Source organism: Salmo salar, chromosome 19 (genome assembly GCF_965601325.2).
Source record: "Salmo salar chromosome 19, fSalSal1, whole genome shotgun sequence".
Taxonomy (NCBI): Eukaryota; Metazoa; Chordata; class Actinopteri; order Salmoniformes; family Salmonidae; genus Salmo; species Salmo salar.
Genome location: NC_138309.1, coordinates 71,192,840 through 71,218,511, shown reverse-complemented (window position 1 = coordinate 71,218,511; position 25,672 = coordinate 71,192,840). Strand labels below are relative to the sequence as shown.

Here is a 25,672-nt window from a genome sequence, read left to right as displayed (position 1 = left end):
TTGGCGTTAAAATAGACATCGGGCCGATACCAATGTTACCATCTTTAGCTAATATTGTCCGATTCAGATATGTTCACCAATATATTGTGCATCCCTAATTATTAATCATTATTTATAACCTTGTTAACCTCTTGACGGTCGCCTAGGATAGCTGACGCCACAGCGCATTTTGAAAAAAATTCGTGCCCATTTTAAACGGCCTACTACTCAAACTCAGAAGCTAGGATATGCATATAATTAATACTTGTTGATAGAAAACACCCTAAAGTTTCTAAAACTGTTTGAATGGTGTCTGTGAGTATAACAGAACTCATATGGCAGTCAAAACCCCGAGACAGATGGAAACAGGAAGTGGAATTCTGAATTGCGAACTCAACTTCATCACGTTGCCTATTAATCACACCGTGAGCTATGGTTCATTGAGTACTTCCTATTGCTTCCACTAGATGTCCCCAGTCTTTACAAAGTGATTTGAGTCTCCTACTGTGAAAACTGACAGAATGACACGCTGTGGAACGTGGTCACACGGAGAGGGCCATCACCATTATGATGCCGGCGCCCCTGGTTACCCTCCCCGTTCGAAACGTTTCGAAACACAATGCAATCGTCCCCTTCGGATCTTATTGGAGCTCTAGTTGAAAAAGGCCCTAAAGATTTATGTTATACAACGTTTGACATGTTTGAACGAACCTAAATAAGAAAAAAATGCATTTTGTTGAAAGAGTAGCCCCGCGCACGTCGGAACTTTTGGTGCAGCCTTCAGAAAGCGCTAACAACAACAAGCTAATGGAACATAAAGGATGAACTTTTTCGAACAAAAATACATTTGTTGTGGACCTGGGATTCCTGGAAGTGCCTAAGGATGAAGATAATCAAAGGTAAGGGATTATTGACAATAGTATACAAGACTAGATTTGATATGCGATTGTTCCAAGATGGCTAGCCTATTGCTATTGCTAGCCTATTGTTCTGAGTATCGCATCCCCTTTTATCGCAAAGTGTGATTACCCAGTAAAGTTATTTTTAAGTCTGGCATTACAGGTGCTTTCAAGAGATATTCATCTATAAATCTTAGAATGACAATATTACATTTTAAAAATGTTTTCGAATAGTAATTTAGTAAATTGTAGCGCTGTTTCATCGGATGCATTTGAGGGAAAATAGTCAACGTTACGCACCAATGTAAAATGCTGTTTTTATATATACTGCTCAAAAAAATAAAGGGAACACTTAAACAATAACATCCTAGATCTGAATGAAATAAATAATCTTATTAAATACTTTTTTCTTTACATAGTTGAATGTGCTGACAACAAAATCACAAAAATAATCAATGGAAATCCAATTTATCAACCCATGGAGGTCTGGATTTGGAGTCACACTCAAAATTAAAGTGGAAAACCAGACTACAGGCTGATCCAACTTTGATGTAATGTCCTTAAAACAAGTCAAAATGAGGCTCAGTAGTGTGTGTGGCATCCACGTGCCTGTATGACCTCCCTACAACGCCTGGGCATGCTCCTGATGAGGTGGCGGATGGTCTCCTGAGGGATCTCCTCCCAGACCTGGACTAAAGCATCCGCCAACTCCTGGACAGTCTGGTGCAACGTGGCGTTTGGATTCAATTGGATTCACGTCTGTCACGTGCTCAGTGTGAACCGGCTTTCATCTGTGAAGAGCACTGGGCGCCAGTGGCGAATTTGCCAATCTTGGTGTTCTCTGGCAAATGCCAAACGTCCTGCACGGTGTTGGGCTGTAAGCACAACCCCCACCTGTGGACGTCGGGCCCTCATACCACCCTCATCGAGTCTGTTTCTGACCGTTTGAGCAGACACATGCACATTTGTGGCCTGCTGGAGGTTATTCTGCAGGGCTCTGACAGTGCTCCTCCTTGCACAAAGGCGGAGGTAGCGGTCCTGCTGCTGGGTTGTTGCCCTCCTACGGCCTCCTCCACGTCTCCTGATGTACTGGCCTGTCTCCTGGTAGCGCCTCCATGCTCTGGACACTACGCTGACAGACACAGCAAACCTTCATGCCACAGCTCGCATTGATGTGCCATCCTGGATGAGCTGCACTACCTGAGCCACTTGTGTGGGTTGTAGACTCCGTCTCATGCTACCACTAGAGTGAAAGCACCGCCAGCATTCAAAAGTGACCAAAACATCAGCCAGGAAGCATAGGAACTGAGAAGTGGTCTGTGGTCCCCACCTGCAGAACCACTCCTTTATTGGGGGTGTCTTGCTAATTGCCTATAATTTCTACCTGTTGTCTATTCCATTTGCACAACAGCATGTGAAATGTATTGTCAATCAGTGTTGCTTCCTAAGTGGACAGTTTGATTTCACAGAAGTGTGATTGACTTGGAGTTACATTGTGTTGATTAAGTGTTCCCTTTATTTTTTGAGCAGTGTATAAATATGAACTTTATCAAACAAAAGAATGCATGTATTGTGTAACATGATGTCCTAGGTGTGTCATCTGATGAAGATTGTCAAAGGTTAGTGCTGCATTTAGCTTTTTTTTGGTTATTTGTGATGCATGTGGTTGGTCGGAAAATGGCTATGTGGCTACTTTTACGATATACTCCTCTAACATAATCTAATGTTTTGCTTTTGCTGTAAAGCCTTTTTGAAATCGGACAACGTGGTTCGATTCAGGAGAGGTGTATCTGTAAAACGATATAATTTGAAAAAAAAATTGTTTTTTTTTTTTAATAAAATTTTGTTATGCTAATGGCGATAGGATTTTTCGCTGGATGTCGCACAGGGGTTAAAGTCTTGAATATTAAAGTCTTGAATATATCTCCTATTCATTTTACAGCCCATTTCATGCATGTTTTCATGGAAAACAAAGACATTTCTAAGTAACCCCAAACTTTTGAACGGTAGTATACCAGTCAAAACTTTGAACAGCGTCGCTGCACAGCTATTTTCAGGTATCTCCAGAGATGTCAGATCGAGTTCAAGTCCAGGCTCTGGCTGGGCCACTCAAAGACATTCAGAGACTTGTACCGAACCCAGGCCTGTGTTGTCTTGGCTGTGTGCTCATGGTCGCTGTCCTGTTGGAAGGTTAACCTTCGCCCCAGTCTGAGGTCCTGAGTGCTCTGGAGCAGGTTTTCATCATGGATATCTCTGTACTTTGCTCCATTCATCTTTCCCTCAATCCTGACTAATCTCCCAGTCCCTGCCGCTGAAAAACATCCCCACAGCATGATGCTGCCACCACCATGCTTCACCGTAGGGATGGTGCCAGGTTTCCTCCAGATGTGACGCTTGGCATTTAAGCCAAAGAGTTCAATCTTGGTTTCATCAGACCAGAGAATCTTGTTTCTCATGGTCAGAGTTTTTAGCTGCCTTTTGGCAAAATCCAAACGGGCTGTCAAATGCCTTTTACAGAGGAGTGGCTTCCGTCTAGCCACTCTACCATAAAGGCCTGATTGGAGGAGTGCTGATGAGATGGTTGTCCTTCTGGAAGGTTCTCCCATCTCCACAGAGGAACTCTAGTGTGCTGCCATCCTGTTAGAAGGTAACAGATTATTTTATTACAGTGGTTAAGATGGATGTTCATTGTGTTCCATGGTGTTTATCGCCCCCTAGTGGAGCTTTCTGTTACTTAGAAAGACTGTACGAAAACAGGAAGTAGAGAATTCGTTCTGCACGCATAGAAGCAGCTAAAAACAACGCTACGGGGCAGGTATTTCAGTGCAATTATTTCTTGTCACGCTTCAGCCTCGTAAAATATTTGTTTGTAAATTCGATTCAAGCATATTGCTAGTGATGATAATCTTGTTATTGATAGAATTGCTTACCTATCAATGTTAGTTGGTTGCATTTCACACAAATTGCCTTGCCTTTCATGTATGCCGTCAGCTGTATTACTTTACTCGTGCGTCATGTAAACAAATTGTAAAACATACAATACTGAAGTTTTGTTACTGTTTCTAGTGTAATATGCTATGTTATTGTACAGAGGTGGTTGCACATTATTAGAGTAATTAAAGGAGTTAGCCAATTACCATATGAGTATTTATGCTTTGTATTTATGCAATTTCAACTTCAAATGTATAATGTACAGCTACAGTATGTCGATGTGAATTGAATACTAAAGTATATTCTTTTCTGTATTTTGCTGTTTCACAACATAAATATTTTCAATATATTCATTCAAGAAAAGTCACGCCTTGGGAGTTTTATTGAAGACTTATCTGTCTAGTTTTGTATGGGAATGCAATTCAAGGGCAGAATATCTAGAGCTCTGTCAGAGTGACCATCAGGTTCAATGTTGCAGAAATGTTTTTGTACCCTTCCTCAGATCTTAACCTTGACACAATCCTGTCTCGGAGCTCTACGTACAATTCCTTCGACCTCATGGCGTGGTTTTTGCTCTGACATGCACTGTCAACTGTTGGACCTTATATAGACAGGTGTGTGCCTTTCCAAATCATGTCCAATCAATTGAATTTACCACAGGTAGACTCCAATCAAGTTGTAGAAACATCTCAAGGATGATCAATGGAAACAGGATGCACCTGAGCTCAATTTCGAGTCTCATAGCATAGGGTCTGAATACTTATGTAAATACGGTATGCTTTTTATTGTCAATACATTTGCCAAAAAATTATACAAACCTGTTTTGACTTTGTCATTATGTTGTATTGTTAAGATTTTTTTTAAATGTAATACATTTTTGAATAAGGCTGTAAAGTAACAAAATGTGGAAAAAGTCAAGGGGTCTGAATACTTTCCGAATGTACAGTATATTTCCTAACAACTAACCATGGGTGACCAAAGAATTGAAAGTGGTGCTTAACAAGATGAAACAACTGTTTGCCTCCGGGAATCCATTAAAAAGAAAAGAGGTACAGAGAAAGGTGAACAAAGAGATAAAAAAGGTGAGATGCCAGTACAAGGATAAGGTGCAACAGATAATGTCACATGGAGACTCTCGGTCTGCCTGGTTGGGCATTAAGAATATGGTAAACACCCCCTTCAAAGGTAGGCAATGTATCAATCCCTGCCTGGACAAGAGATTGTGCCTCTATAGCCACTGAACTAAACAAGTTCTTCACCTGCTTTGAAACAGGGGGCGTTCCCACTCCCCTATCCTGTCTGGCGGAGGATGTCATGGCAACCGAGAGCGCGCTTGTCATCAATGAGGAAGTCATACAACAAGTGTTCAAAAGCACTGGAGCACGAAAAAGTCCAGGGCCTGATAACATAAGTGGTCATGTCTTGAAACACTGTTCCACCCAGCTGAGCGGTGTCTTCTGCTCTCTCTTTCAGCGGTCCCTGGATACATTGGAAAATCCATCTCTATGGTAAAATCTATTGTTGTACCTGTCCCAAAAATCTCTCATCCATCTGCATCAAATGATTACAGACCTGTTGCTCTTACCTCTCCCTTGATTAAATCTCTTGAAAATATCATCAAGGCATATATAATCAACACCACCAGACACCCCCTTGACCCCTCTAATTTGCATACCGGTCAGAGAGAGGGACAGATGATGCCATCCTCTCGCTCTTACATCTGGTGTACATGCATTTGGAGGGCAGTAAAACCCACGTGCATATCATGTTCACAGATTTCTCATCAGCATTTAACACAATCAATCCATTGGTCCTCCCAGACAGATAGAGGAGACTTTGGACTTGATGCTATGCTTATCACATGGATCACCAACTTCCTAACTGATAGGTCTCAGTAGGTACGAGTTGGCAACACACTCTCTGAGGTGCGCACTACTTCAGTTGGAACCCCACAGGGCGGTGTTCTTTCACCAGTACTATACATACTGTATCCAGACAGCTGCCAGAGCTGGTTCCCAGGGCCCCACCTGATCAAATATGCTGACGATACTGCTTTGATCAGTCTTCGCGAAGGGGATGAGACGGAGAACGGAACGGCTCTGAATGATTTTACTCTCTGGTGTGAGTCATCCCATCTAATTTTGAATACATCAAAAACTAAGGACATGGTGATTGACATTTGAAGGAACACTACCATGCACACACCATCACTGATAAAAGGTGAGCCCATTGAAATAGTGGAGTACAAATACTTTGGGCTAGTCATTGACAGCAAGCTGTCCTGGGATCGGTGTACTGACACTATTTTTAAGAAAGGCCAACAGAGAATGTATTTCCTACGGAAACTTCACTTTTTTAATGTTGATCTAACCATCAATGTTCTCTTTTATAAATCATTAATTGAGAGCATTCTGTCCTTCTGCTTGACCTGCTGGTTTGGGAATATCAAGGTTGCACAGAAAAATTGGTTGAGCAAGATAGTCAGGACTTGCGGAAAAATCATGGGGCAGCAACAGCAAGAACTGTCATATCCCTACCTGAGTAGAGCCCTCCATTTGGCGAATAAAATAGTGGTTGACTCTTCCCATCCACTCCACCCTGAATTCCAGCTCCTTCCCTCTGGTCGCAGGTACAGACTACCTAAGGTTAAAAAAACAGGACTAACTACTCTTTTATTTCGAATGCCATTCTGCAACTTAAAATGTTGGACTAATTGCACTTAGCACTTTGCCTATGAAACTGCATTTACCCTGCCTATTTGTTTGTAAATATCCTTTGCTGTTTATTTGACATTTTTTGACATGATTTGTATTATGACTGCTGCAAGATGAATTGCCTCTCTGAGGACATTAAACGTTTTCTGAATCTGAATCATACAGTAGACAAAAGCCTATAGGTCTATGCATGCAATGCCCTGATGCATTTAGTGCTCAAATCTCAGACAGCTGAGCCATGAGGTTCAATTGCTGTTTTAGGAAAGTAGCCTACAAATATTATATAAAGTTTTTCATATGTTACAGATTGAAACACAAGGAACAGTGTTTTTGTAAATAGTTATCCTCTTACATCTAGATGTTCCGCTAGCGGAACGCCTCACCAATATCCAATGGTATAGCGTGGCGCGAATTACAAACACCTCAAAAATCCAAAACCAATTTTTCAAACATATGACTATTTTACACCATTTTAAAGACAAGACTCTCCTTTATCTAACCACATTGTCCGATTTCAAAAAGGCTTTACAGCGAAAGCAAAACATTAGATTATGTCAGGAGAGTACCCAGCCAGAAATAATCACACACCCATTTTTCAAGCTAGCATATAATGTCACAAAAACCCAAACCACAGCTAAATGCAGCACTAACCTTTGATGATCTTCATCAGATGACACTCCTAGGACATTATGTTATACAATACATGCATGTTTTGTTCAATCAAGTTCATATTTATATAAAAAACTGCTTTTTACATTAGCATGTTTTGTTCAGAACTAGCATACCCACCGAAAACATCCGGTGAATTTACTAAATTACTCACGAGAAACGTTCACAAAAAACATAACAATTATTTTAAGAATTATAGATACAGAACTCCTTTATGCAATCGCGGTGTCCGATTTTAAAATATCTTTTCGGTGAAAGCACATTTTGCAATATTCTGAGTAGATACCCGCCATCATGGCTAGCTATTTTGACACCCACCAAGTTTGGCACTCACCAAACTCAGATTTACTATAAGAAAAATTGGATTACCTTTGCTGTTCTTCGTCAGAATGCACTCCCAGGACTTCTACTTCAACACCCAATGTTGTTTTGGTTCCAAATAATCCATAGTTATATCCAAATAGCTGCGTTTTGTTCTTGCGTTCAAAACACTATCCGAAGGGTGATGCGCCGGCGCATATCGTGACAAAAAAAATCTAAATATTCCATTACCGTACTTCGAAGCATGTCAAAAGCTGTTTAAAATCAATTTTTATGCGATTTTTCTCGTAAAATAGCGATAATATTCCAACCGGGAGATGTATCCGTTCAAACACTGAAAGAAGTAAAATGGAGTCGTCACATGCACACGCGCGCCAGTGTCATTGTTCTCAGAATGACCACTTTCCAAAACCCCTACTGTTTTTTGCCCACGGACTGCAGAGTTATCATTCCACGTTCTGGCACCTTCTGAGAGCCTATGGGAGCCTTAGAAAATGTCACGTTACAGCAGAGATCCTGTATTTTTGATAAAGAGGCTATAGAAGGACAAGAAATGGTCAGACAGGGCACTTCCCATATAGAATCTTCTCAGGTTTTGGCCTGCCATATGAGTTCTGTTATACTCACAGACACCATTCAAACAGTTTTAGAAACTCTAGGGTGTTTTCTATCCAAATCAAATAATTATATGCATATTCTAGTTTCTGGGCAGGAGTAATAACCAGATTAAATCGGGTACGTTTTCTATCCGGACATGAAAATACTGCCCCCTATCCTAAACAGGTTATAGGCCGTTTTAAGGACAAGTAAATGTGGCTCATTTGGCCAATATCCCTTACTTATTGATGGCGCTGGCTGCGCCAAGTCAAATCTTAATGCATATGGATGTCCGTTAAATTAAAATATTCCCGGTCACGTTGTCGAGCACCAAATTTTCCTAATGGAAACCCTGAAATGTGCATATTGTTTTTATGCAGATTTGATCATGTTCACATTAAAATCTGTCACTAATTGGATGGAAACCTACAGGCACCCTAAAGTTATGTCTGCACATTATGGTTCACCAGCAGCCCCAAGCATCTAAAGAATAAGCTACAGACGAGGGTTGAATATTTTCCCTGTTTTACAAATGTTCCATCCAGACAATAATCACTTGTCTCCCGGGTAACCCGGTATTCGAAATGTACACCATGTATACAAAGTATTGGACACCCTTTCAAATTAGTGGATTCAGCTATTTCAGCCACATCGGTTGCTGATAGGTGTATAAAAACGAGCACACTGCCATGCAATCTCCATAGACAAACAATGGCAGTAGAATGGCCTTACTGAAGAGCTCAGTGAATTTCAACGTGGCACTGTCATTGGATGCCACCTTTCCAACAAGTCAGTTTGTCAAATTTCGGCCTGGCTAGAGCTGCCCCCGTCAAATGTAAGTGCTGTTGTTTTGAAGTGGAAACGCCTAGGAGCAACAGCTCAGCCGCAAAGTGGTAGGACACACAAGTGCACAGAATGGGACCGCCGAATGCTGAAGTGTGTAAAAATCGTCTGTCCTCGGATAGAACACTCCCTACTGAGTTCCAAACTGCCTCTGGAAGCAACGTAGCACAATAGCTGTTCATCGGGAGTTTCATAAAATTGTTTTCCATGACCGAGCAGCCACACACAAGACTAAGATTACAAAGTGCAATGCCAAGCGTCGACTTGAGTGGTATAAAGCTCGCCGCCATTGGACTCTGGAGCAGCGGAAACGCGTTCTCTGGAGTGATGAATCACGCTTCACCATCTGGCAGTCCGATGGACAAATCTGGGTTTGACAGAATAATGGTCTGGGGCTGTTTTTTGTGGTTTGGGCTAGGCCCCTTAGTTCCAATGAAGGGAAATCTTAATGCTACAGAATAAAATGACATTCTAGACGATTCTGTGCTTCCAACTTTGTGGCAACAGTTTGGGGATGGCCCTTTCCTGTTTCAGCATTACAATGCCCCCGTGCACAAAGTGAGTTCCATACAAAAATGGTTTGTCAAGATTGGTGTAGAAGAACGTGACTGTCCTGCACAGAGCCCTGTCCTCAACTCCATTACACATCTTTGGGATAAATTGGAAAGCAGACTGCGAGCCAGGCCTAATCGCCCAACATCAGTACCCAACCTCACTAATGCTCTTGCGGCTGATTGGAAGCAAGTTCCAGCAGAAAATGTTCGACGAGCAGGTGTCCACTTACTTTTGGTCGTGGAGTGTACAGTTGAAGTCGGAAGTTTACATACACTTTAGCCAAACACATTTAAACTCAGTTTTTCACAATTGCTGACATTTAATCCAAGTAAAAATTCCCTGTTTTAGGTCAGTTAGGATCACCACTTTATTCTAAGAATGTGAAATGTCAGAATAATAGTAGAGAGAATGATTTATTTCAGCTTGTATTTCTTTCATCACATTCCCAGTGGGTCAGAAGTTTACATACACTCAATTAGTATTTGGTAGCATTGCCTTTAACCTGTTGGGGCTAGGGGGCAGTATTTTCACGGCTGGATAAAAAAACGTACCCGATTTAATCTGGTTACTAATCCTACCCAGTAACTAGAATATGCATATACTTATTATATATGGATAGAAAACACCCTAAAGTTTCTAAAACTGTTTGAATGGTGTCTGTGAGTATAACAGAACTCATTTGGCAGGCAAAACCCTGAGACATTTTCTGACAGGAAGTGGATACCTGATGTGTTGAATTACCTTTAAGCCTATGCCATTGAAACACACAGGGGTTGATTAATGTTTTGGCACTTCCTATTGCTTCCACTAGATGTCACCAGCCTTTACAAAGTGTTTTGAGTCTTTTACTGTGAGATCTGACCGAACAAGAGCCATGGAACGGTGATGGCCGATTAGACTCTGGCGCGCGAGTTCATGTTGGGTACCCTCGTTCCAATACGTTATAAAAGAGAATGCATTCGTCCACCTTGAATATTATTCAAGTTCTGGTTAAAAAAGGCCCTAATGATTTATGCTATACAACGTTTGACATGTTTGAACGAACGTAAATATATTTTTTCCCCTCGTTCATGAAGTGAAGTCCGGCGGGCTTAGATCATGTGCTAACAAGACGGAGATTTTTGGACATAAATGATGAGCTTTTTTGAACAAAACTACATTCGTTATGGACCTGTGATACCTGGAAGTGACATCTGATGAAGAGAATCAAAGGTAATGGATTATTTACATAGTATTTTCGATTTTAGATCTCCCCAACATGGCGGCTAGTCTGTATCACAACGCGTATTTTTCTGGGCGCAGTGCATAGATTATTGCAAAGTGTGATTTCCCAGTAAGGTTATTTTTAAATCTGGCAAGTTGATTGCGTTCAAGAGATGTAAATCTATAATTCTTTAAATGACAATATAATATTTTACCAATGTTTTCTAATTTTAATTATTTAATTTGTGGTGCTGACTTGACTGCCGGTTATTGGAGGGAAACGATTTCCTCAACATCAATGCCATAGTAAAACGCTGTTTTTGGATATAAATATGAACTTGATAGAACTAAAAATGCATGCATTGTCTAACATAATGTCCTAGGAGTGTCATCTGATGGAGATTGTAAAAGGTTAGTGCATCATTTTAGCTGGTTTTATGGTTTTGGTGACCCTGTCTTTGAATTGACAAAACATTACACACAGCTATTGTCAATGTACTCTCCTAACATAATCTAACTTTATGCTTTCGCCGTAAAACCTTTTTGAAATCGGACAACGTGGTTAGATTAAGGAGATGTTTATCTTTCAAAGGGTGTAAGATAGTTGTATGTTTGAAAAATTTGAATTTTGACATTTATTTGGTTTCAAATTTGCCGCTCTTGAAATGCACCTGCTGTTGATGGAGTGCACCACGGGGGGGACGCTAGCGTCCCACCTAGCCCATAGAGGTTAAATTGTTTAACCTGTTAGGGCTAGGGGGCAGTATTGACACGGCTGGATAAAAAACATACCCGATTTAATCTGGTTACCACTCCTAACCAGTAACTAGAATATGCATATACTTATTACATATGGATAGAAAACACCCTAAGGTTTCTAAAACTGTTTGAATGGTGTCTGTGAGTATAACAGAACTCAAATGGCAGGTCAAAACCTGAGAGATTCCTTTACAGGAAGTGGCCTGTCTGACCATTTCTTGAACTTCTTTTCCATCTCTATCTTTTACTAAGGATCTCTGCTCTAACGTGACACTTCCTACGTCGTCCATAGGCGCTCAGAGCCCGGGAAAAACCTGAATGTCGTCATCCCAGCCCCAGGCTGAAACACATTATCGCCTTTCTCAAGTGGCCGATCAAGGGACTCTGGGCTTAGGCGCGTGACCTGACCGCCCCCGTCTTTGTGATTTTTTCCTCTGTTTGCCGAAAAGGAGATTCCCGGTCGGAATATTATCGCTTTTCTACGAGAAAAATGGCATAAAAATTGATTTTAAACAGCGGTTGACATGCTTCGAAGTACGGTAATGGAATATTTAGAATTTTTTTGTCACAAATTGCGCCATGCGCGCGACCCTTCTTTACCATTTCGGATAGTGTCTGGAACGCACGAACAAAACGCCGCTATTCGGATATAACGATGGATTATTTTGGACCAAACCAACATTTGTTATTGAAGTAGCAGTCCTGGGAGTGCATTCTGACGAAGACAACAAAAGGTAATCAAACTTTTATAATAGTAAATATGATTATGGTGAGTGCTAAACTTGCCGGGTGTCTAAATAGCTAGCCCGTGATGCCTGGGCTATGTACTTAGAATATTGCAAAATGTGCTTTCACCAAAAAGCTATTTTAAAATCGGACATATCGAGTGCATAGAGGAGGTCTGTATCTATAATTCTTAAAATAATTGTTATGCTTTTTGTGAACGTTTATCGTGAGTAATTTAGTAAAATGTTAGCGAATTCCCCGGAAGTTTGCGGGGGGTATGCTAGTTCTGAACGTCACATGCTAATGTAAAAAGCTGGTTTTTGATATAAATATGAACTTGATTGAACAAAACATGCATGTATTGTATAACATAATGTCCTAGGGTTGTCATCTGATGAAGATCATCAAAGGTGAGTGCTGCATTTAGCTGTCTTCTGGGTTTTGGTGACATTATATGCTAGCTTGAAAAATGGGTGTCTGATTATTTCTGGCTTGGTACTCTGCTGACATAATCTAATGTTTTGCTTTCGTTGTAAAGCCTTTTTGAAATCGGACAGTGTGGTTAGATTAACGAGAGTCTTGTCTTTAAATAGCTGTAAAATAGTCATATGTTTGAGAAATTGAAGTAATAGGATTTTTAAGGTTTTGAAAATCGCGCCACAGGCTTCAAGTGGCTGTTACGTAGGTGGGACGAATTCGTCCCGCCTAGCCCAGAGAGGTTAACTTGGGTCAAACGTTTCAGGTAGCCTTCCACAAGCTTCCCACAATAATTTAGGTGAACTTTGGCCAATTTCTCCTGACAGAGCTGGTGTAACTGAGTCAGGTTTGTAGGCCTCCTTGCTCGCACACACTTTTTCAGTTCTGCCCACATATTTTCTATAGGGTTGAGGTCAGGGCTTTGTGATGGCCCCTCCAATACCTTGACTTTGTTGTCCTTAAGCCATTTTGCCACAACTTTGGAAGTATGCTTGGGGTCATTGTGCATTTGGAAGACCCATTTCCGACCAAGCTTTAACTTCCTGACTGATGTCTTGAGATGTTGCTTCAATATATCCACATAATTTTCCTACCTCATGATGCCATCTATTTTGTGAAGTGCACCAGTCCCTCCTGCAGCAAAGCACCCACACAGCATGATGCTGCCCCCCTGTGCTTCATGGTTGGGATGGTGTTCTTCGGCTTGCAAGCCTCCCCCCTTTTCCTCCAAACATAAGGATGGTCATTATGGCCAAACAGTTCTATTTTTGTTTCTTCAGACCAGAGGACATTTCTCCAAAAAGTACTATCTTTGTCACCATGTGCAGTTGCAAACCATAGACTGGCTTTTTTATGGCGGTTTTGGAGCAGTGGCTTCTTCCTTGCTGAGCACCCTCGTTTCACTGTGGATATAGATACTTTTGTACCTGTTTCCTCCAGCATCTTCACAAAGGCCTTTGCTTTTGTTCTGGGATTGATTTGCACTTTTCGCACCAAAGTACGTTCATCTCTAAGAGACAGAGATGGACCAGCAAAGGACCTTGTAAAGAAGCTGGGGCGGCAAGTAACCTAGTGGTTAGAGCGTTGAACTAGTAACCGAAATGTTACAAGATCAAATCCCTGAGCCTACAAGGTAAAAATCTGTCATTCTGCCCCTGAACAAGCCACTGTTCCTAGGCCGTCATTGAAAATAAGAATTTGTTCTTAACTGACTTGCCTAGTTAAATAAAGGTACAACAAAATAGAACTTGTCTCCTTCCTGAGCGGTGTGACGGCTGTGTGGTCCCATGGTGTTTATACTTGCGCACTATTGTTTGTACAGATGAACGTTGTCCCTTTAGGAGTTTGAACATTTCTCCCAGGGATGAACCAGACTTGTGGAGGTCCACAATTTTTTTCTGAGGTCTTGGCTGATTTATTTTGATTTTCCCATGATGTCAAGTAAAGAGGCACTGAGTTTGAAGGTAGGCCTTGAAATACATCCACAGGTACACCTCCAATTGACTCAAATTATGTTAGTTAGCCTATCAGAAGCTTCTAAAGCCATGACATAATTTTCTGGAATTTTACCAGCTGTTTAGGCACAGTCAACTTAGTGTATGTAAACTTCTGACCCACTGGAATTGTGATACAGTGAATTATAAGTGAAATAATCTGTCTGTAAACAATTGTTGGAAAAATTACTTGTGTCAGGCACAAAGTAGATTGCCAAACCGACTAGCCAAACAATAAACTTGTGGAGTGGTTGAAAAACGAGTTTTAATGACTCCAACCTAAGTGTATGTAAACTTCAGACTTCAACTGTATCCAATGAAGGTAGTTTACAATATATGTCGCAATATAATGCCACCAAAGGGCGTCAGATTTTAGCAGGTTAACAACGATTCTCTCTTTCTCTCCGCTTGCAGGCTACCATACCCTCTGGAGACAAATACTCAAACTCAAAGATCTGCTAGCTGTACAGATTAACATCTCACCTATATTTTTGTTTCCTTAGCCAGATCAGTGAGTAGAGTTGAGATTCGCCTAGACGTAGCCAGGCTCATCACGAAAGAGCTAAACGGCTTTGGAGAGGATTACTATTGGCACTGCAGTGGGGGTAAGTGTGTGTGTTGATATAGAACTCTAACAACTCAGAGGAGAGTAGAGAACTGCACAGTCAGCAGAGCGGGACATAGATTGGAGAGGGAGAGAGGGGACTGTGTGTGTGAGAGAGAGAAAGAGTACTTTTAAGTACCCCACTCGCCAGTTACCTGCAGTGAACCCTCTTTCTCCTTCTCCTCCTCTCCAACCGCTCTCTTCCAGCCGTGGCGCCTGCTGGTCGGCCCAGCTTTTATCACTGATATCATTACTCTGGTAATAATAACACTGAGGCTGCGTCCCAAATGTCACCCTTTTCCCTACATAGAGCAATACTTCTTACCAGGGCCCCAGGTCAGGGTGCCATTTGTGACGCAATCCCTGAGTCCTCAATAATGACAGTGTCTGCTCTCAGACCACAGTGGAGCCAGTTGAGCCAGCACACGAACTGACCTGGGGTCAGGGACCGCTCTGTGTCTGGAGCCAACCCAAAGGTTTCAACATACTGCACGATCAGACTCGGATCAGTTCGGTTCACACACGGTTCATCCGAGCACACACGCATACAAAACAGCTAGGACCAATGTACATTTAAAAAAAAAAGTAGGACCAATGTAGAGGGCTGCATTACCACGGGATATCCATGTGATCTGCGGGTCCCAACAGAGATTATGGTGTGGTCAGCATTTTTCATGCTGCAGGTGGGAGCAGGTGGTGAGACAGACAACTTTGGGATTATTTGGAAACTAAATCTTTCTGCTTTGTATGCGTTAGCTTACTACTTATTGTATTAAAAGCACCTCTTTCTCGCATTATTCACACTATCAGCATAAGCAACTTCAAGTTCAGTAGCCTACCTCTCCTAGTTGTAAATGTGAGATCAAGTGGCCTATATGTTTGGACTGCAAATGGTCCCGCTCCTAAAAGGTAGGCTTCATCCTATATGCAAAACCTAAAGAGAAAGTGCAAGTGTCTGCTATCATAATTTTTCTCCTTCAAGTTCAGTAGCCTTTGGCCTACCTCTCCTCTTGGGCGTGTGAGATCAGGTGCGCGTGCATGTGGTCTCAATTAAATAGAGTAGTCTATATGCATGGGTGGAGAAGTACGGGGCAGGTATCTTTCCAAGGAAATGAACTTCCTAAATACAGTGAGGGAAAAAAGTATTTGATCCCCTGCTGATTTTGTACGTTTGCCCACTGACAAAGAAATTATCAGTCTAAAATTTTTATGGTAGGTTTATTTGAACAGTGAGAGACAGAATAACCACAAAAAATCCAGAAAAACACATGTCAAAAATGTTATAAAATGATTTGCATTTTAATGAGGGAAATAAGTATTTGACCCCTCTGCAAAACATGACTTAGTATTTGGTGGCAAAACCCTTGGTGGCAAAACAGAGGTCAGACGTTTCTTGTAGTTGGCCACCAGGTTTGCACACATCTCAGGAGGGATTTTGTCCCATTCCTCTTTGCAGATCTTCTCCAAGTCATTAAGGTTTCGAGGCTGACATTTGGCAACTCGAACCTTCAGCTCCCTCCACAGATTTTCTATGGGATTAAGGTCTGGACACTGGCTAGGCCACTCCAGGACCTTAATGTGCTTCTTCTTGAGCCACTCCTTTGTTGCCTTGGCCATGTGTTTTGGGTCATTGTCATGTTGGAATACCCATCCACGACCCATTTTCAATGCCTTGGCTGAGGGAAGGAGGTTCTCACCCAAGATTTGACAGTACATGGCCCCGTCCATCGTCCCTTTGATGCGGTGAAGTTGTCCTGTCCCCTTAGCAGAAAAACACCCCCAAAGCATAATGTTTCCACCTCCATGTTTGACATTTACATTTACGTCATTTAGCAGACGCTCTTATCCAGAGCGACTTACAAATTGGTGCATTCACCTTATGATATGACGGTGGGGATGGTGTTCTTGGGGTCATAGGCAGCATTCCTCCTCCTCCAAACACGGCGAGTTGAGTTGATGCCAAAGAGCTCCATTTTGGTCTCATCTGACCACAACACTTTCACCCAGTTGTCCTCTGAGTCATTCAGATGTTCATTGACAAACTTCAGATGGGCATGTATATGTGCTTTCTTGACAGGGGGACCTTGCGGGCGCTGCAGGATTTCAGTCCTTCACGGCGTAGTGTGTTACCAATTGTTTTCTTGGTGACTATGGTCCCAGCTGCCTTGAGATCATTGACAAGATCCTCCTGTGTAGTTCTGGGCTGATTCCTCACCGTTCTCATGATCATTGCAACTCCACGAGGTGAGATCTTGCATGGAGACCCAGGCCGAGGGAGATTGACAGTTCTTTTGTGTTTCTTCCATTTGCGAATAATCGCAACTGTTGTCACCTTCTCACCAAGCTGCTTGGCGATGGTCATGTAGCCCATTCCAGCCTTGTGTAGGTCTACAATCTTGTCCCTGACATCCTTGGAGAACTCTTTGGTCTTGGCCATGGTGGAGAGTTTGATATCTGATTGATTGATTGCTTCTGTGGACAGGTGTCTTTTATACAGGTAACGAGCTGAGATTAGGAGCACACTCTTAAAGTGAGTGCTCCTAATCTCAGCTTGTTACCTGTATAAAAGACACCTGGGAGCCAGAAATCTTTCTGATTGAGAGGGGGTCAAATATTATTTCCCTCATTATAATGCCTATCAATTTATAAAATTTCTGACATGCGTTTCTCTGGATTTTTTTGTTGTTATTCTGCCTCTCACTGTTCAAATAAACCTACCATTAAAATTATAGAATGATAATTTCTTTGTCGGTGGGCAAACGTACAAAATCAGCAGGGGATCAAATACTTTTTTCCCTCACTGTATGATTAGGCTACAGTTTACTAGATTGCCTGGAAATAAATATTGATCACCCATGTCTCCGCCTGAAAATCATCCCGCTCCTAAAAGGTAGCCTATATTTAAAACGTAGCTCAAGAGAAAGTGCAAGTGTCCTCTCTCTCTCCAACTCTGCTTTTTTCAAACAATGTCTATCCTATTGGCTTATATAGCCAAATAATACCAATAGCGTAATATAATGGGCCAAGTGAAAAGCTCTGGTAATTTAACACATTTCGTAGGTTATTTTTGCGCATTTTGATATTGCCTATAGGGCGCAAAATAGCTGGGGGGCCTGAGTGAAAAAGTTTGTGAACCCCTGGTCTAAGGGGATGATTGGATGAGTGGGTTGTCAGTTTTCAGTGTGTGGAATACAACATTGTCCAATGTGAATTGGAAATGTGCTTTTTTTTATGTCTTATGATATTCCCAACCCCAACCAGTTGTAGAGGTTAAGTGCCTTGCTCACGGGCACAACGGCAGTAGATGGCACCTGAGATTCTGATGAAAGCAACCCTTCGGTTGCCAGCTCACTCCAGCCATATTTCCCCCGGGGATCCGAATCAACAACCCTCCGATTACTGTCCCACTTCTCTAATCTTGAGGCTATTGCCGACCCCATGATTGACTGATACGTCAGTGTGCTGATTGCTGTAGGGTAGTGTTCCTAGTGTACAGTAGGGTGCCGTGTTCATTACCTGCGTCAGGTTCCTGGTTGAAGCGGGCATAGTGGATCTGCTCCAGGCTTGGGATGCAGCTCTCTATGGGCACAAAGACATACATCTCTGGGCACAGGAGGTCTGAAGGCTGGTACTGCCCCTGGAGAGAGAGAGAGGAGTTGTTATTTTACCATATATAACATAATACTGCAGCAAATTCAGGGGGTGGTCCCTACTGGGACTCAAACCCTGGTCCAACCAAGTCAATCTTAGCCATTACGCCAAGAGATCCAAACCAACATAATACTGTGGCGTATTCGGGAGGTGGTCCCGACCAGGACTGGAACCCGGGTGCAGCAAACATCAACCCAACACCTCATTTAATACGCTACTCCAAGAGGTTGACACAATATTTTGAGTAATACTTACAGATCATGGGGAAAGTCCGATGTAGAAGAAAAGGCTGAAGAGTCTGGTGAAGAGGAAAAGGCTGAAGAGAAAGAAAGAGGAGAATGCAGCAGCAGATACTTGGCCTTTTATCAGAGGCCTGGAGTCGATCACAGGGCTCCAAACAAACACAGATTACACTATAAACAAGCAGGCACCTCCAAAAGGCCTTCTGCACCGTCTCACACACACACAGACAGTCACTTACATATGCTCTTACATAAACACACAGGCTCACAAACACAGATATGAACAAACACACACGCATGCTCAAACACACGGACACTGATAAACACACAAACAAAAGATTATGCTATAAACAAGCAGGCGCCTACAAGAGGGCTTCTGCACCATCTCAAACACGCATGCACACACACACACGTTCCCACAAATGTTCACACACACACACACACACACACACACACACACACACACACACACACACACACACACACACACACACACACACACACACACACACACACACACACACACACACACACACACACTTGGGTGAGGACGAGGGGCTCTCTCTCACAATAATAAAACCTATTTTGCTATACTATCACTAACTGTGACTTGTCTGTCAGTGGGCCTGCATGGAAACTATGCAGCCTGTTTTCACAAGCAGAATGCCATGAGAACAGACTTGTCTTATCATGGCTCGCAAAAAAATAAAATAAATAATCTAAGAAGGGTGGGGCCATTGGGGTCCTGCCCTGGCGGCTGCTTGTCTATACGGTACCCTTGGTCCAGGTTAGGGGACAGGGTAAGGCCATGGACAGGACCAGGGTCATATTCATAAGGGCACATTCCAGCAAAACGTTTTGCAATGGAAAATTAAATCAAGTTCAGGTAGTCGCTCCCTGTTTCAGTCTGTTTTCTTCCATTTGGTGCCAAATGAATACGACCCTGGACATGACACCCAAACACAATGGGGACAAACAGCGTCACCAGGGCCAGCTGCAGGGCATGTTTTTGTGAGTAAACTTGAGCCGGTGCCAACAGATTAGTTGCAGTACACACACACACACAATGCATGTTCCTGCTTTCCCCTACACCCACTGATGTTCCCCGACTGTCAACAGTCACCGACACACTATCACACTTCACCACGACTAGTCTATGAGTTCCCTCATCACTGCTCAGCAAAAGCACACCTCCACATGTTTCTCTCACACGCACACACCTGCACACACACACACACATATATGCATGTGCACACACAAACACGCACACAAGTGCGCACACAGTGTGTGCACGGATGAGTGAAGGGACACAAGGAGGGAGAGATGGAGGGAGAAATGGAGAGGGATGTAGATGGAGTGACTAGGCCACAGTTACTCTGTACCACCAGAATACTTAAGCAGACAGAGTGAAGTGAACCAACTTGTAAGAGCAGGCCTCTCTCTCTCCGTACTCTCCTATTTATTTATTTATTTATTTTTATTTCACCTTTATTTAACCAGGTAGGCAAGTTGAGAACAAGTTCTCATTTACAATTGCGACCTGGCCAAGATAAAGCAAAGCAGTTCGACAACATACAAAAACACAGAGTTACACATGGAGTAAAACAACATACAATCAATGATACAGTAGACAAAAATAAGACTATATACAATGTGAGCAAATTATGTGAGATAAGGGAGGTAAAGGCAAAAAAAGGCCATGGTGGCAAAGTAAATAAAGTATAGCAAGTAAAACACTGGAATGGTTGAATTATAATTTGAAGAAAGTTCAAAGTTAAAATATAAATAATATGGTGCAAAGGAGCAAAATAATAAATTAAATAAATAAATACAGTAGGGGAAGAGGTAGTAGTTTGGGCTATATTATAGATGGGCTATGTACAGGTGCAGTGATCTGGGAGCTGCTCTGATAGCTGGTGCTTAAAGCTAGTGAGGGAGATAAGTGTTTCCAGTTTCAGAGATTTTTGTAGTTCGTTCCAGTCATTGGCAGCAGAGAACTGGAAGGAGAGACGACCAAAGGAGGAGTTGGCTTTAGGGGTGACCAGAGAGATATACCTGCTGGAGCGCGTGCTACAGGTGGGTGCTGCTATGGTGACCAGTGAGCGGAGATAAGGGGGGACTTTACCTAGCAGGGTCTTGTAGATGACCTGGAGCCAATGTGTTTGGAGACGATTATGAAGCGAAGGCCAGCCAACGAGAGCGTACAGGTTGCAGTGGTGGGTAGTATATGGGGCTTTGGTGACAAAATGGATGGCACTGTGATAGACTGCATCCAGCTTGTTGAGTAGGGTATTGGAGGCTATTTTGTAAATGACATCGCCGAAGTCGAGGATTGGTAGGATGGTCAGTTTTACGAGGGTATGTTTGGCAGCATGAGTGAAGGATGCTTTGTTGCGAAATAGGAAGCCAATTCTAGATTTAACTTTGGATTGGAGATGATTGATGTGAGTCTGGAAGGAGAGTTTACAGTCTAACCAGACACCTAGGTATTTGTAGTTATCCACAAATTCTAAGTCAGAACCGTCCAGAGAAGTGATGCTGGACAGGTGGGCAGGTGCAGGCAGCGATCGGTTGAAGAGCATGCATTTAGTTTTACTTGTATTTAGGAGCAGTTGGAGACCACGGAAGGAGAGTTGTATGGCATTGAAGCTCGTCTGGAGGGTTGTTAACACAGTGTCCTATACCATGACAAGAAATACCTATTACCTATACCATGACAAGAAACAGATACAGGACGACGGAATTTGGAATTAATGCGGGGCATTAAAAACGTCCATGTTTGTGTTCCAAATGGCACCCTATACCCTATATATTTCACTATCGTTGACCAAGGCCCATAAGGGTTCTGGTGAAAAGTAATGGACTATATAGGGAATAGGGTACCATTTGGGACGGGCCCCATACTAGATTATTTAGGCCAATTTTAATGTCCCGGTCCAAACTTTAGCCCAGAATAACATCTCTGTGCCTTTAAAGATTTCCATGGTGATGGTATAACAGTTTAAAGATGTAGAGAGAGGGTCTATATAACCACAATGAGAGACAGAGGAGGGTCTGGGCCAATGTTCCCTCTTGTTTTTTTGGCACTGAGTAAATTTTAGGTTTGCTGAGCGCAAACTTGAATGTTGTGAAAATTCTGTGCAACTTCCGGAGTGAGTTTACTGTGAACACTGAGGCTGTACACACTAAGGTACAATTTTAACAGTGGCCAAGTGGGCTACTATGGTTATTTGATCATAATGTAGGCCTACCAGAGTTGCCTACCATCAAAAAATGTAGAAAATGCATGTCATAACATTTTAACACGGAAATGGCTATTGAAATAGCTGTTCTAGCTATGCTACAGTCTACAGTAGCAGCCAATGTGTGGTGTTCGATGTAGGCCTATATTCCATAAGACTTTTTAAAACATGCAGAGCTCGATATTAACCTGTTTAGCTACTTGTCCTTCAGAAAAGGATGTGACTGAAAATGTTGTATTGTGTTGTTTGATGCAAGAAACCACTTTACAAAATAAAATTCATTATTATTCTCATATTATTTTTACAGATAATCAGACAATGTATTATCTTTGTCTGCCTATTATCTTATCTTATTCAAGCCTGTCTCAAAATACAACACGCCCCTTTAAAAAAACTTTTACCTGACTTTTCAATGATGGCTAGAAATGTACACATTTTGTGCTCTTGTAAGAAGCAAATCAGTCCCCCATTGCTGACCAGAAATTAGCTACAACTCACTAACTAGGTACATACAGCTTTGATCTCAAAACAAGCACATCTACTCAAGACCGCTCGTGCCTATCAATGCAATAGCATCCTCCTCCGATGCACTCTGCCTAAAACAAAATGGCAGACTAAGTCTGGCATAACTAGATTTGTTTCGATATGTTGCATTGAAAGGGACAAATATTAATGTTGATTCGATCACAAGTCCCAAAGTAGAGGGAAACATTGATACTATAAACCAGTGGTCACCAACCGGTCGATCACGATCTACTCGTCGATCTCCAAGGCATACCTAGCTAATCGCCAAACATTTCTGTAAAAACCCAACGATAAAGCATTTGCGTTCCTATTTTGTTTTCGCGCTGTTGGTGGTAGGAGCAACCGATTCAGTCTCCCTGCACGGTGGGTATGCGAAGTGTTCCCGTTTTTTCCGGAGAGTAAATCAAGTGCACTATAGGCCTACCACTGGCCAAGCAAAGCCAATATGCAGTGATAATGTATTGAGCCTATAGCCTGCTGCACAAACCTCATTGCTAAAGTACTGTTTTTAAACGGTTAACGTTGCATAGGCTTACGTTTTTTAAGTCATGTTAAAAAAAAACTCTGCAGGGTAGAATCGGCTTGAATTTTCACTCAGAAAGGGATTTTCACTCAAAAGGTTGGTGACCTCTGGTGTAAACTAACATGGCAAATTAGTAAAGTTGAGCAAAGTTCAATCTTGTGCATCTCTGCGCGTGCTGGCATTTCTTCTGCGCGGCAGTGCTGGGGGAGCTGCGAGTGTGCGTAGCTTAGAGAGAACATTGGTCAGGGCAGTCAGAGAACTCAGCACTCCTACAAAAAGGAAGACAGGAGTGGGAGAGGAGGGACAGAACCCAAAATATGAAAGGACACAGCGATTAGTGGTCTGGAACGAGTGAGAGGAAAGTGATTAGAGAAAGGGTAGGAGGAGGGAGGAGGGCGAGGAATCTGGCTGGCCACTATTTGTGTGTCTGTTCCCTTTTCTTATTGGACTGGGCCCCGTTTCCCAAAAGCATCTTAAGGCTAAGTACATCGGTCTCTCTCTTCTCTTTTCTCACTCTCTTTCCCCATTCCCTCACTCTTCTCTTACCTCACTGTGTTTTCTAACACTCTCCCTGTTTTTGTCCTTTCTTTCTCTCTCCCTCCCTCTCGCGTCCTTCACTCTCTTTCTCAATCACTCTCTTCATCATCATTGTCCTCTCTCTTCTCTCTACATCTTTCCCAGGTTGGCATTAAGGCTCTCCCTTACCTCAGTTTCACAATTACTTCTACAGTCAGTCTACCTGGCCAGCGGACCTGTGGACAATAACAGGAATAGGGTGCCCTTTGTGATACAGCCATTGTCATGTTCTCTGTTGTCCACTCTCCTTATCTGTCTCTTATTTATCTAACCAACAGCTGTCAATAGCTACACTGATACCAATAACAGTGTGTTGGAGGAGCCTTGGGAAAGAAGAGCAAAGAACATAATTGCACATCATGAGAGAAAAGAGAGAGAAAATGTATTTATTCATGTAAATCAAATGGTGTCTAGCAATGCTGCTAGCTCAGCAGGTTATAATCAGAGTACCTGAAGCAATAGTGCTGGACGGGAAGCCAGGTGTAAACGAGCTAACTGAGTCGTGTTCATTCTGTACCAAACGGGAAAAAAACTGACTGAAACAGGGAGGGAGTACCTGGAAATGATCTGTTGCAAAACGTTCTCCGTTACTAATGAACACGGCCCTGGTCTGTGGCGGAGCAGAGAGAAGGGGTGAAAAGGTCTACCCCGTTATGGATAGAGGTCGTGTCCGGTCAGGGCTATTGCCCACTCACCACTGATCGTGAGAGAAACCAACAACTAAAAAGCCCCATTTGTTTTTTGTATTTTTTACCCTCAGTTGCTACCCTCTCCTCCTTCTCAGAATGTACAAGGCTGCTTGCTTCCCACACAATTCCATCCATCCATCTCCATCCCCTCCTCCCTCCCTGGCCTGCCACGCGCACTCCTTCAGACAGATATGGAGATGATGCTGACGACGGACGGCCTCTGCAAGGCTCATTAACTTCACCACAGAGAAACAAAGAAAAGAGAGAAAGAGATTGATAAAGAGTGAGATTGTGTTAGTGTGTTAGAGCGCAAGAGAAAAAGGGTGAAAGAAAAAAAGAGAGGGGCAGAGGAGACATGGACAAACTTCACAGCACTCGAGCAGCGCCAGCTGATGTCAGGAGTTTGAGGAGAGAGGAAGGGAGAAAGGAGGGATAGAGAAAGGGAAAGAGAGAAATGGAGAGGGAAGGGGTGAGAGTTAGATGCAGATGAGTTCAGGGATGGTATTTAACGTCACGAGACATGAGTTGAGCTGATGGAAGTGATAGGAGAGCTCACAGTGCCGGCATGACTGGGCCCTACCCCTACATGGAAAGAGAGATGGAAAGACAGAGAGTGGGGTGATACAGAAGGGAGAGGTTAGCTGACAGAGGAGGGAAGGAGGGAGAGACAGGAGAAGGACAGAAACTAAGAGGCAGATTCAATCAGACTGTCAGTGAAGGAACACGGATTCAAAAAGACACCCCAGAATTTATATTCAATTGACTTTACTCTTGTTCTCACCCAGTAAATGTTGCCTGTATTTGTGCAATGTAATTTAACCACAGTGCAGGTTTGACTGAATTCTGGAGGGGAATGGAAAGTGGTTGGAAAGATGCAGGGGAGACTGTCCAAAACACTTTCCACTTAACACATACACACACAGCTCCTAAATTACACACACATACATAAACATGCGCCCACACCAATTTACACGCATTAAACCTTACAGAATTAGCAAACACACCAACATTAACTTGCGGCAACACAAAACAAAGAACTCTTTCCAACACACAAAAGCAAATCCTCCCTGTCAGAGGACTTTATTACGAACTCACTCAAGAGAGACACCAACTGTCACCTAATTCTGTCTCTCACCTCTGGTTAGAAGCAAGGCCCTGGCCAATTCCTGTGATTTATTTGAAAAGCAATTAATTGGAGGCATAAATCGTGTGCTTCGCTGTGGCCCTGGAATCCTCGTGAAAATCGACATTGCTGTCTCTCTTTTCAAATCAAATCAAAGTTTGTCACGTGCGCCGAATACAACAGGTGTAGTAGACCTTACAGTGAAATGCTTACTTACAGGCTCTAACCAATAGTGCGAAGAAAAAAAACAAGGTATGTGTGATGTGTGTGTGTAGGTAAGTAAAGAAATAAAACAACAGTAAAAGACGTTTGAAAAATAAGAGTAGCAAGG

General features: G+C 42.5%; 1 pseudogene across 1 annotated transcript in view; it reads right to left on the bottom strand.

Moving 5' to 3' along the window:
• The window catches only part of LOC106579438 (arginyl-tRNA--protein transferase 1-like), a 181,879-nt pseudogene that overhangs the window by 31,104 nt on the left and 125,103 nt on the right, over positions 1 to 25,672 (bottom strand). Inside the window, exon 8 of the transcript XR_014381576.1 lies at positions 18,287 to 18,407. The product of XR_014381576.1 is annotated as an arginyl-tRNA--protein transferase 1-like (transcript). The remainder of the gene's footprint in view (positions 1 to 18,286; positions 18,408 to 25,672) is intronic.